At 38.0% G+C, this 12,948-nt stretch overlaps 1 pseudogene; it reads right to left on the bottom strand.

Moving 5' to 3' along the window:
- Positions 1-591: 591 nt before the first annotated feature.
- LOC139157595 (vomeronasal type-2 receptor 26-like) lies at positions 592-10,230 on the bottom strand (annotated as a pseudogene).
- Positions 10,231-12,948: the final 2,718 nt, after the last annotated feature.

The raw sequence follows: 12,948 nt of genomic DNA, 5'->3' as shown, positions 1-12,948 counted from the left end.
CACCCTTCCTGTATTGTGGAGGATTATCTTTGGGAGTCCTGGGACCTGGCTGTGATCTTTGGCGTCTCTGATTCTGGCTTGTGGCCTTGAAGGCTGAAACCTTGGGGGGGAAGGCGTGGGTCTTATTCTCTACAGTGGTGTGTGTGCCAGCAAGAAGTCTGCTGTATTGTCTGGCCGTCCTGACTCTGCTGTGAAGCCTCATAGCCTGCCTGTTTGGAAGAACAGGTTTTTCTCTGTGTTTGTTTTTCAAACTATAAAGTGCCTTTGCTTTTACCAGCGTGTCTGGCTGCTTTTTTCAGTTGGTGTGGAAGTCTGGGGGCACCCAGACAGAACAAATATAAATGTTTTTATGTGTGCATAACTTTGGTAAACAAGGATTACTCTGTTCATACATTAACAGTGGCCATCTTGCAATTTGATGGACAAGAATAGAGGACACTATTGTCTGATTGTGCTTTAAATTTTCCAAGCAAAATCATTGGCCCACACAGATATGGAGAACATCATGCATCATTTTGCAAGCCAAGAAGATTAGCCAATTCAAGGTTTGGACTGTTGAAGAAAAATTTTGATAGTCAATATTTTTCTGTTTCACATTTCTACATTTCTTCTGGTCATAATCTGCTTTTTTGTATTCAAGTCTGGCCTCTGAATGATAATATAGCACTTGGGGATAAAGATGCAGCCCAGAAGACCCGCACTGGAGGCCAAAATGGAGAAGACCTGAACAGCCACCATGTATTTTCCTTTGGTGCTCAGATAGGTGGGCACAAAGGAGATCCAAACACTGCAGAAGACCAGCATACTGAAGGTGATCAGTTTGGCTTCATTGAAAGCCTCCGGCAGATTTTTGGCTAGGAAAGCCATTGTGAAGCAGATTGCAGCCAGAAAGCCCAGATAGCTGAGGGCGATGTAGAACATGACAACAGATCCTTCATTGCATTGCAGGATGATGACTCCAGGCTGGGAGTGGAGGTCAAAGTCAGGGAATGGAGGAGAAACTCCCAGCCAGATGGAACTGATGACAATTTGGACAGCAGAACAAGAAAGGATGATGGAATTGGCCAAGCTCTTCCCCAACCACCTCTTCACCTGGTTGCCTGGTTTTGTAGCAAGGAAAGAGAACACCACTGTGATTGTTTTGGCCAAAAGAGAAGAAATGGTCACTGAAAAGGTGTTACTGAAAACTAATTGTCGGAGAAGGCAGGTGACTTTCCTTGGTTGACCAATGAAGAGAAAAGGAGACAAAAAGCAAAGGAGGAGGGCGATCAGGAGGGTGTAAGAGAGGTCTCGGTTGTTGGCTTTGACAATAGGAGTTTCTCGGTATTGAATGAATATAATTAAGACAAGGACTACAGTTAGAAAGAAAAGTAAGGCAAAAGAAACAAGGATGCTGCCCAGATGTTCTTCATAAGACAGGAAGGTTATAACTTTGAGGATACATTGAACTCGATCCTCATTTGGATATTGATCATCTGGACACTTGGTGCATTTTTCTGTATCTGAGAAAATAAAAAACCAACATTTCCTTAACATTCTGTCATTTACATTTCAAGCAACATCTTTTTGGGATAACTGATGATACAAACTCAAAATCACCATTTTCTCTGGCAGTAGGAAAACCTGTCCAATATGCCATATTCCCCAATCCCTATCAAGATCATTACTATTATTCATTTTGATGAGAAATCCTGCACTTTGAAAATAAACAAAGAATCTGTTGAGATTCATTCTGTCCTTTAACTTTAACTTTTGTGAAAATTGCCTTGGATGAATCCACTTCCTGAAAGCCTTCCCTTTTCTTTGATGTCACCCACCTTCATGGATGGAGATGGTTCCCTCAGGACAAGGAACACAGTCGTAGCAGCAAAATGGCTCTCCTTCTCGCTTCTGTTTGACAAATCCTGGATGACATTTTTCCACACATTTGGACTGAGACAGAGACTAAGCAGAAAAATAAGGGATCCCAAAGAATATATGTTAGAACTAACCAGCCTGACATCCTGATCTACTTCCTTCTAGCCTTGATTCAACTTCATCAAATTCAGTCCAAACCTTATTGAGGTACTGTTGAACAAATTTGCCTTCTTATTTGCTATTTGAAGACAAGGAAGAAATGGATCACAATCCTTAGCATTTGAGGGTTTGGCTGTCTCTTACCATTTTTATGCAGCTTCTCCATCTCAACACTGAGCCTCGGTGTATAGGCTTAGCCTGATGAAATAGATCAGAATCTTTTGAAAAATAGAGAAAAGACACCAATATTTCTCTTACCCTGTTATGCAACTTTAGCCATGACATATTATCTTGGTTGATAATAAGACTCTGTTTTTCAACAGTCACCAGTTTGTTTGTCATGTATTTGTTCCCAGGGAAAAACACCCAGGTAAAGATACTCAGGTCAGTCTTTAAGTCTCCATTTTGGTCCAGGTACAGTTTGAATTCAGAAAGATTGCTCAATGCATTCTTCTCCAAAAAAGGATGGAACTAGAATGGGAACATCCAAGCATTTCAAAAGCAGTACACTTGGTAAATTATTCCTTTGGTCTCACTTATCTCTTTCTTTTACAGAGGTCTACCTGCAAATATCCTTGGTTGGTAGAACAGGTTTAACCACTATTTTCAAAAATGAAAATGAAAGGTTCAGCAAAAATTGTCAGTCATATCTTGGCAATATATGTTTTGAAAATAATATGATTGACAAAATTTGTTAATTATAAGAAACCTTCTAAAGCGGATTATAAATAATTTGTAAAAAGAAAGAGAATACTCATAAATTCCTTGACAAGCACAGGTACTTGTCATAAAGCATGGATTTGTCAAGAAAATTACCAGGCTAATCTTTTTCTATGTAGACCACATTAGAATGAATGGAATGGAATGGAATGGAATAGAATAGAATAGAATAGAATAGAATGTATTTATTGGCCAAATGTGATTGGACACACAAGGAATTCCTCTCGGTGCACATGCAGTCAGTATACATAAAAGAAAACAAAAATTCATCAAGATATATTATAAATATATCCAGATTAACTAATTGTACTTTATGGCTACATTAACAGAATATTTTCTCAGTCTATGGCATCATCATCAACAAATGTATATGCTGCTCAATTTGTGGTACAAGGCCACCATGCATGTCTGGAGGTATAAATGTCCCACCTACTCTTTTTACAAGGTGAGAAGTTAGGGTGGATCCGATGAGTTGTTCTCTTTATGTAGTTATGGGTTCCCTCTGCTTTTCTGATTACACATTTTTAACAGATTGTGGTTGATGATATAACTTGATATCAGCAAAGCATCAAAGAACTAACTCCTGCTGTGATGATTAGGAACCTAGTTAAATGAAGTTGGGATGGTATGATAAGGTGGATAAAACTGACTTTAAAATTGTATTATTTTTAAAAAGACGATTCTAGAAAAACATTCCATAAAATGTATGTATGTATGTATGTATGTATGTATGTATGTATGTATGTATGTATGTATGTTTGTTTTATTCAACTTCTATGCTGCCCAATCCTGAAGGACTGTGGTTGATGATATAACTTGATATCAGCAAAGCATCAAAGAACTAACTCCTGCTGTGATGATTAGGAACCTAGTTAAATGAAGTTGGGATGGTATGATAATAAGGTGGATAAAACTGACTTTAAAATTGTATTATTTTTAAAAAGACCTGGCCTTCCAAAAAGCAGAAAAATTAGATCAGCTTTACAGTCATGAAGCCAAGGAGGACCTGTTTTCAGCCTTGAGGAAAGCCAAAAGGGTGAAGAGCCATGTTGGTCTACTGAAGCAGAAAATCAGAAGGAGTTTGGGAACTTCTTTTCCAACTAATAAAAGCTCTTAGTCCCACTTTAAAACCATCATGGAACCACTATTAGACCTCCTGCAATTTGCATACTGAGCAAATAGATCACCAGGTAATGCTGTTAGTATGATTCTGCACTACATCAAATAATGTCTTGATTCTCTGAAGACCAACACAATGGTCCTCTTTGTAGACTTTAGTTCAGCATTCAATACCACCATACTGGATAGTCTTGTAACTAAACTAAATCAGTTAGTGGTACCTGAACACACTTGTAAGTGGATCAAAAGCTTCCAAACAGACAGGAAACAAGTGAAGTTAGGCAAAATTCCATCAGATAGCTGTACAATTAGCACAGCTCCCCCTGCCCTAAGGCTGTGTACTCTCACCATTTCTCTTCTCTCTATATATCAATGACTGCATCTCAAAAGATCCTTCTGTAAAACTAGTGATGTTTGCAGATGATACCACAGTGATTGGTCTCATTTGAGACAACAATAAAACCACATACAGACAGGTAGTTGAACAACAACCCTCATGGTACAAGTGGAACAATCTGGAACTGAACATACTCAAACTATAGAAATGGTGGTAGACTTAGGAGAAACCCTCCCATCTACGACCTCTTACAATACTAGACAACACAATATCAACATTAGAGACCTTCAAATTTCTAGGTTTTATCATATCTCAAGACCTAAAATAGACACCTAACATCAAAAACATTATCTGAAAAGAACAACAAAGAATGCTCTTTCTGGCCAACTCAGGAAGCTCAAATTGCCCAAGGAGCTCTTGATACAGTTCTACAGAGGAATTATTGAGTCTGTCGTCTGCACCTCTATAACTGTGAAAGAAAGAGAACTTTTTAGTTCTGAGACAATCAGAGAAATTCAGTCTCCTCTTCCCTGATTGTCTTAATGCAAAGACTGAACAGCCATCCATCAAATGGGATTCCGGCAGTGAAGACAGATTGGAATGCTTGATCTAAAAGTCTCCTTCAAATTTATCAAGGTAAAATTCTGTGATATTTATTACAAACCTTTGCCTAAAAGAATTTATTTTAAATGCATGTGTCATTTTTAAATTAGCAGTGTTTAATATCAAACGATATCTGTCATATTTCCTGTTCTTGCTTAATAGAATAGAATAGAATAGAATTTTTATTGGCCAAGGGTGATTGGACACACAAGGAATTTGTCTTGGTGCATATGCTCTCAGCGTCCATAAAATAAAATATACATTTGTCAAGAATCATGTGGTACAACACTTAATGATTGTCATAGGGGTCAAATAAGCAATGAAGAAGCAATATTAATAAAAATCTTAGGATATAAGCAACAAGTTACAGTCATACAGTCAACATGGGAAGAAATGGGTGAAAGGAATGATGAGAAAAACTAGTAGAATAGAAGTGCAGATTTAGTAGAAAGTCTGACAGTGTTGAGGGAATTATTTGTTTAGTAGAGTGATGGCGTTTGGGAAAAAACTGTTCTTGTGTCTAGTTGTCTTGGTGTGCTGTAGCGACGTTTTGAGGGTAGGAGTTGAAACAATTAAGTGATTAGATTGGCCTGTTAACAAAGTAATTAAATAGGGTCCCCCTCCACCTCCTTTTTTATTTCTTCTCAACAGGAAGTAAGATTAATGGATCATTATCAAGACCCCATACCTGCCATGGCTGCAGCCTTGGAGCCCCCAAACTCCATTGGCCCTCCTTTCTCCTCCTCCTGGATATGGAGGAATATGCAGCATTCAAGGCATGAGCCAAAGTGTTAATGACACTGTAACAATGGTGGGAATTAAAAGCCATCAACATGGGGTTTTTCCATTGGCTCGCTAGCGGTGATTTCTCCGTGCATCTTTTCCGCCCTTTGACAGAAAAGACATGTTTTGAAAAAGAGCAGAAAAATGATTGACACCCATAGGGTCGTTCTGTATAGAAATTGGGTATATAGGCATCCTTTATTGGCTCCTTTTTTCTCTCAAAATCAACAGTCCAGATACTATTCACATATCTGAAAGATCTATGGTATCTCAGTGGATGTATTGAATTGAGTGTTGTGATCCAAACTTTCCTTTCAATGGGTCCTGGCAAATTTCTAAGTAGAAGATGAAAAGGAAGAATTCTGTCCAATGCAGCCCCATGTTCTATGTAATGAATGTAGACATTGACTTGTCTCCACTTAGAGAGGGCATTGCTATGGGGTGCTGTAAGTTGAGTTGCTAAGAATTGTTGTGATATAACAACACAAATTCCATTTATGACAAGCAAAGGAGTAACAGCTTTCATGAAATTATCTCCATTTTCTGTGTCTGGAGCAAAGAGACCAACCAGGGTCCATCTGAAATGGAGGAGCACTTGAACAATTCCTGGGTAAAGGACTCCTTTTTTGGGGGGAAACTGTGATAAAAGGGCAATTGACTTTTATCATGCAGCAAATCTGAAAATAATTCAAAATTGATCTGAAAAAAAACAATGAAGAATACTGCATAATATTAAGGGTCAGATCAATTCCAAAATATTAGCTTTAAAGAAATACAATTTCATTAAGTTATTAGAATAAATTATTGTTGATTAGCCATTAGCTCTTATGAAAATAAAGAATAAATATACATAACATCTCTATCATCCCTGTATCTCTGACCCACATATCCATATGTCCCCTGAAGGACCTTATGGAGTGTACATTTATGGTGAACACATATTTGAAGAGACCCATTGCTTTTTGTTGGTGTCACAATAGGGGTTATACTGGGTATTGTTAGCAGATCAATGTTCCCTCTAATTTTTTCCCGGTGTGGGCGGAAAAGTAGTGTCTGAGCGGCAGTCCCTTTGGGACTGAGCGACGTAGAAGAATGGCTAGCTGATGAGGCCAAAATAAGGCCGAAATAGATCTATCCTAGTCACCCTTAATTTCCAAATTCAGCAAAAAAAACCCCATGTGACACATACAGATAGAATTGTCAGCTATCAATAAAATTAACTGCCTTGGAAATGGCCCTGGGTTGGGCTGAGAGGCAAATAAGGAGCTGTGATGTTCCTTCAATACACCAGGGTGATTCAACACAAAAATATGTAACCCTTCCCTGGTGCAGAGCTGAAGGCATTGGATACTGTAGCCTAGAGGTTAATTCGCTGCCTTACAAGGCAAAGGTTGAAGGTTCAAGTCCCAGTGAGGGTATGGCTAGCTGATGAGGCCAATATAAGGCCGAAATAGATCTATCCTAGTCTCCCTTAATTTTCAAATTCAACAAAAAAAACCCCATGTGATATATATATATATATATATGGAATTATTAATATATATAAATGAACCTGTTAGTAGAGGACAGCACCATAACGAATTTTTTTTTGAATAGTTCAGTTGGCAGAAGCTTTATTGCTCTTCAGGCCATTTATGATTAATTTCATGATGAACACTTTTGAATAAAAAAAATTAACCTGCCAGGTAATATGCTTGTAATTTTTTAAAACAAGTGGTTGATTAATGATGGTGATCCCTTTGAATTTGTAAGACATATGTGTTTTGATCAGCTTCAGGTAAAATAATGCACTTGGATTATATTATTTTTGCTTAAGATTATGTGCAAAAATGCTAGCCTGTCTCTGCTGCACCTTCCTTTCGGACAGAAGAACCTTCAATAGAACATTGAGCTTCTCCTCGCATTTCCAAATGTGCAACAGAAGACCATAATCAGTTATGATAATGTCACTGCTTTGATCCTTACCTCTTAATCACTGTGGATCCCAATCCCTAACTATGATACATATAACGGCCATGATGAAAAGCAGTTCGTCAGTTACCAATGGACCTATCAAATATTGTCCCACCACTCATTCAGTTTACCTATAAATAGGAATACAAACCTGAGGGACTTTGTAGATGTCTCCTAATGTTGACATCTGGATGGAGATGTCATAAGTAGCTGAATCAATAAGAGCCAAAATGTGGTCCTTCCTTCCACAGCCGTAGTTGGGAACATTGCCTTCTCCAGTAGAGAGCATATCCATCAAGGCATCTGAAGTCAACAGTGTGTTCAAATAGTTGTCATGGATGTTGTAGCCAAGTGTGAAATTTTGCATAAGCCTGGAAGTCTTGTTGACCAATTGAATATTAAAAATGTAGCGTAGTAGTCTAAACTTATCAAAAGGGGAACTAAGATAAAAAATGTTCATGTTATCACCATCATCATCATCAAGACCAAAAGCATTTTTTTCAATTTAATGTTCTTTGTCTCCACAAGCCTTCTGAGTCTTAAGCCAATGCCAATCCAAAACCAGAGGCAAATGAAACCCATCAGCTTTTCTTTTAATAGCATTAGCATTTAGACATATATACTGCTTCATAGTGCTTTTACAGCCCTCTCTAAGCAGTTTACAGGATGAGCATATTGCCCCAACAATATGGGTCCTCATTTTACCCACCTCGGAAGGAAGGAAGGCTGAATCAACCTTGAACTGGTGGTGAGTTTTGAACTGCTGAATTACAACTAGCAGTTAGCTGAAGTAGCCTGCAGTGCTGCACTCTAACCACTGCGTCACCACAGTGAGTGTCGGGGAGAAGAGATGGAGATAGTTTCCACTAAAGTTAAAAATCACAAATCAAATTATTTCTAGCAGAACTAATTTTCAACTGACAAGTAACCAGGATTCAAAATCATTCAATCATTAAAACAGAGCTATCATAATATTAAGAGGTTGTTTCATATGTGACCCTGAAAATCAATTCTAAAATATGATCATAATATTCTAAAATATTCTCTCTTTCTATAAGGATTAGGCATTGAATATGAATGAGTAGTTTTAAAAATATGGACATGAATTAGGCAGAGCCAAGTACAATCCATTCAATAACTACTTGAAACCAAATTCTTCTAAACTTGATTGTAAAAATATGATTTCTGTAATAGAGTTGTCAAAGTCTAGAATGCTCTATCTGATTCAGTTGTTTCAGCTACAATTGTTCACAGTTTCAGTCACAAATTTCTATGGACCTTACATCATACGGTAAGTGATTAGCATAGGGGTCGTGCATGTGCACTAATGTGCCTATTGTCCCCATCACTGTATTGTTATTCTTTTATTCTTATTCTTATGTTTATTATTCTTATTATTCTTATTTATTAGATTTGTATGCCGTCCCTCTCCGTAGACTCTCTTTATTAGAATTTGTTTGACAAATTCTAATAAAGAAAGAAAGAAAGAAAGAAAGAATAAAAGAAAGAAATAATAAAATAAATAAGTAATAAAATAAAATAAAATTGTTTTAGCAGGTCTGTGTTAGCAAAAACCTTAGGGGTAGTGATTTCTGACAGTCTCAAAATAGGTGAATATGTGGTCAGGTGGTAAGGAAAGCAAGTAGAATGCTTGGCTGCATAGCTAGAGGTATAACAAGCAGGAAGAGGGAGTGTGTGATCCCACTGTATAGAGCGCTGGTGAGACCACATTGGGAATACTGTGTTCAGTTCCTCACCTACAAAAAGATATTGATAAAATTGAATGGGTCCAAACATGGGCTACAAAAATGGTGGAAGGTCTTAAGCATAACACGTATCAGGAAAGACTTAATGAACTCAATCTGTATATTCTGGAGGACGGAATGGAAAGAGGGGACATGATCAAAACATTGAAATATATTAAAGGGTTAAATAAGGCTCAAGAACGATGGGGCACAATCTGAGGTTAGTTGGGGGAACGATCCAAAGTAACCTGAGAAAATATTATTTTACTGAAAGAGTAGTAGATGCTTGGAACAGACGTGGTTGGTAAATCCACAGTAACTGAATTTAAACATTCCTGGGATAAACATATATCCATCCTAAGGTAAAATACAGGAAATAGTATAAGGACAGACTAGATGGACCATGAGGTCTTTTTCTGCTGTCAATCTTCTATGTTTCTATCAATAAAATAAAATAAAATAAAATAAAAAATTGGAATTGAAGTATAACTAAAGATTAGACCAGAAAGTTATGGAATCTGGATATTTGGGGAAGGTATTTATTTTTCTGCCCCATCTTAAGATTCAATATTTATTTTCTATGAAATGAGACAAAACAGAGAAGCAATGGAAATCAAAACAATTCAAGAAATAAGATAGGTCTTACAATATATGCATAAGTGAAATAAGAAAAAAAAAAAGAATTAGAACAGCAAATAGAGGGAATGAAACTCCATCACAGTGAATGACTTACAACTGAAACTGATAAAGAGGAACCATGTTGAAAGACAACATTGTTGTACCCAATATTTTTGTTCCAGTGTTGATCATACTAATGATATGGTCTCCTGGACTGTAATAACTCCATGGTTTATTTTCATCCTGGTCTTCAAAATTCACCAGGCACTTCATTCCAAGCTTCCCAGAGATTTGCTGTGACACCAGCAGCAACAGAAGCACAAGCAAAAGATCCATAATTTATGGGTCAGAATCAACCCCCTTCCTGTTTCTAAGAAACAACAGTAAGAGTGAATTTAACAGTTAGATGAATTGAAAGCACTTTTATAACGTGGAAATTCTGGTGACTTTCTGGATTCAGAGAGAGATAAACCAAGCTTCACCTGGAAAGGACACCATCCATACCTGTACCAAAACCAGTGCCACATTGTATGTGACTGAGGCATTTGTCCTTTTCTAGTGCAAGATAACTTCCATGTTGTTCTGATGTTTAACTCAAAGACAATCATTGGAGAATTAGCAGAAAAAGTCCCAGAGACCAGAATTTTGAAAATTACAGTGGGAACTGACTTCTCCTCTAGGGATCCTAAATTTCTTCAGAACCCCATTCCCTGAGGAGTAGCTGGAGAAGAGCATCTTGGAGAAAAATAGCATATCCACCTTTGGGGATGGATCTACATTGTTGTGTAGTGGTTGAACTTTCCTGTCAGGTCTTGTCTGGAAAGTGATGCTGGATGAAGATAGTTCAACACCCAGCGAATTGACTTCTGCTGTCCTTCAATGTGATAACATGTCTCCAGAAATCATTGAGTAAGATCATGCAAACTTTTACTAACATCCTGGCCTGTCTAGAATTGTCATGTTCCCATAGCACAATCCATGGTGAGACATAAACCAGAAACTGGTTTAGGAGTACTGTTTTGTTCCAGCTCGAGCCCCACAAAGTAAGATGCACACTACTGGATTTACTACTAAAGGTTTTACTCCTAACAAGTCTTAGCAGTTTGACTCTTTTTTAAAGGAGAGTAAAATCTAAAAAAGGCTTCACCATGCTGATTATAATATCTTAGCAGCTGGCCCAAGTCCCAAGAATAGGTAAACACAATGGTAATTACTAGATTGTAGCAAAGTTCCATATCATAGACTTACAGAGATTGGCTGGAAGTCCATAGGTAATTAATGCAGACAAGAATGTGATTCTTTTAAAACACAAACTAGAGACAAGAGCTGCAATAAGATTCTGGAACAAACTGCATTGTTCTCTGCACAAAAGCATCGTGTGACTCCTCCTTAAGTAGCCTGAGTGCATGGCCCACTAGCTAGCAGTGCTACTCATGAGAAAGCTTCCTTCTGAGTAATCACTCTTGCCTCCTATTGGCCCTGTGAATCCTAGCATCTACAAGAGGCTCCTCCTGTTCTCCTGATTCATTCATCCAAGAGGTGCAGAAGGCCCTGGTTGCTCTTCATTGCTATCGATCTTCTCATTGTTCCTATCAACCATCTCCATCCACTTTTAACTTGTTGCTTGCATCCTTATGATTTAAATCCATATTGATTGTTTATTGATTGCGTACTGTATCCTATGACAATCATTAAGTGTTACACCTCATGATTCTTGACAAATGTATCTTTTCTTTTATGTATGCTGAGATCATGTGCCCTGAGTGGAGAAGGGTGGCATAGAAATCTATGAAATAAATAAAATATGCATCAAAGACAAATTCCTTGCGTGCCCAATCACACTTGGCCAATAAAGAATTCTATTCTATTCTATTCTACTCTACTCTACTGTATGCCTGCCACTCCATTCCATTCCATTCTTAAAGCAAAGAGAACAATTATCCATGTGTTTCTCCTTCAGGATAAACTTTACACATCCAATAGATTAAAATTCACTGTATTGAAGTCTAGGACAAGAGACGTTCCAATGTTTCCCAAAGGCAAATTCCCACCAAATTCCCACCAAATTCCCACCAGGCCTATAATAGCTTTTCCTGAAGTTGTTATAATCCCTGAACACACATATGTAGTTGGAGCCAAGAGCCAAAAGAGCATTAGCATCAGCAGTAGCATGACTCCTGCCCGGTCTTTTTTATCCCCTTCCTTCCTAGAACAGAAATCAAGATTTATGCAGAAACTGATTTGAAGGTTGCTCCTGAAATCTCACTGGAACTTTAGCAAATCAGACATCACCTGTGTCACCTGGATTGGACCAGGACAAATTTATATCAACAATGCTTCCACTTACCTGTGTTTGGGCTGTGACCATAGGTGACACAAAGCCATGTGAGTCTCTTCAAACCCAGGAGTGAGCTCCTTGCAAGACACACTAAGGTGACATTTCTGCCCCCATCTTGAAAACTCAGAATTTAAAAACTATATTTTTTAAAAGTTTATTTATTGTTTTTTACACAAATACAGAAGACTAAAACAAATATTGTTCACATTTTTCATTTACAGATCATAAGCCATTCTATTATGCTCCTTATTAAGATATCTGTATATAATATTAATGTTTTAGTGTTTTAAATTTTTATCAATTGCTATTTTATACTGTTACTAATTTAATTGTTTTTTAATATAATTGGGGTGTTAAGTAATGGATGACTGGGATAAATATACTTGTGGGTATGAATGGAATGATTGGTATAATTGGGTTGGTGGGGGGGTTATGGTATGGATGAGTTGTTTGATAGTAGTGTGAATGATAGATTTGGCCCACCTGACGCTCGGGAGACAGGAGAGGAAGGGGCACCGATCTCTGGGGTGGCAGAGGGTCGGAATATCCCTGTGTTGCTGGGGAGAGGCAGATATGGCAGGGGCCACAGAGCTAGCCGTTCCAGGGGAACGAAGGACCGTTGCTTAATAACGGTCCCTTGTTCTGGCTCTGTGAGCCCAATCTTGGGTACTGGTGATGAGTGTAACTCTGGCCCTGGACTCAGGTTGCTGCTGCTT

This window comes from Erythrolamprus reginae, chromosome 1, assembly GCF_031021105.1.
Source record: "Erythrolamprus reginae isolate rEryReg1 chromosome 1, rEryReg1.hap1, whole genome shotgun sequence".
Lineage (NCBI taxonomy): Eukaryota > Metazoa > Chordata > Lepidosauria > Squamata > Dipsadidae > Erythrolamprus > Erythrolamprus reginae.
The sequence above is the reverse complement of the archived record's forward strand: the minus strand, read 5'-3'. Positions and strand labels throughout refer to the sequence as shown.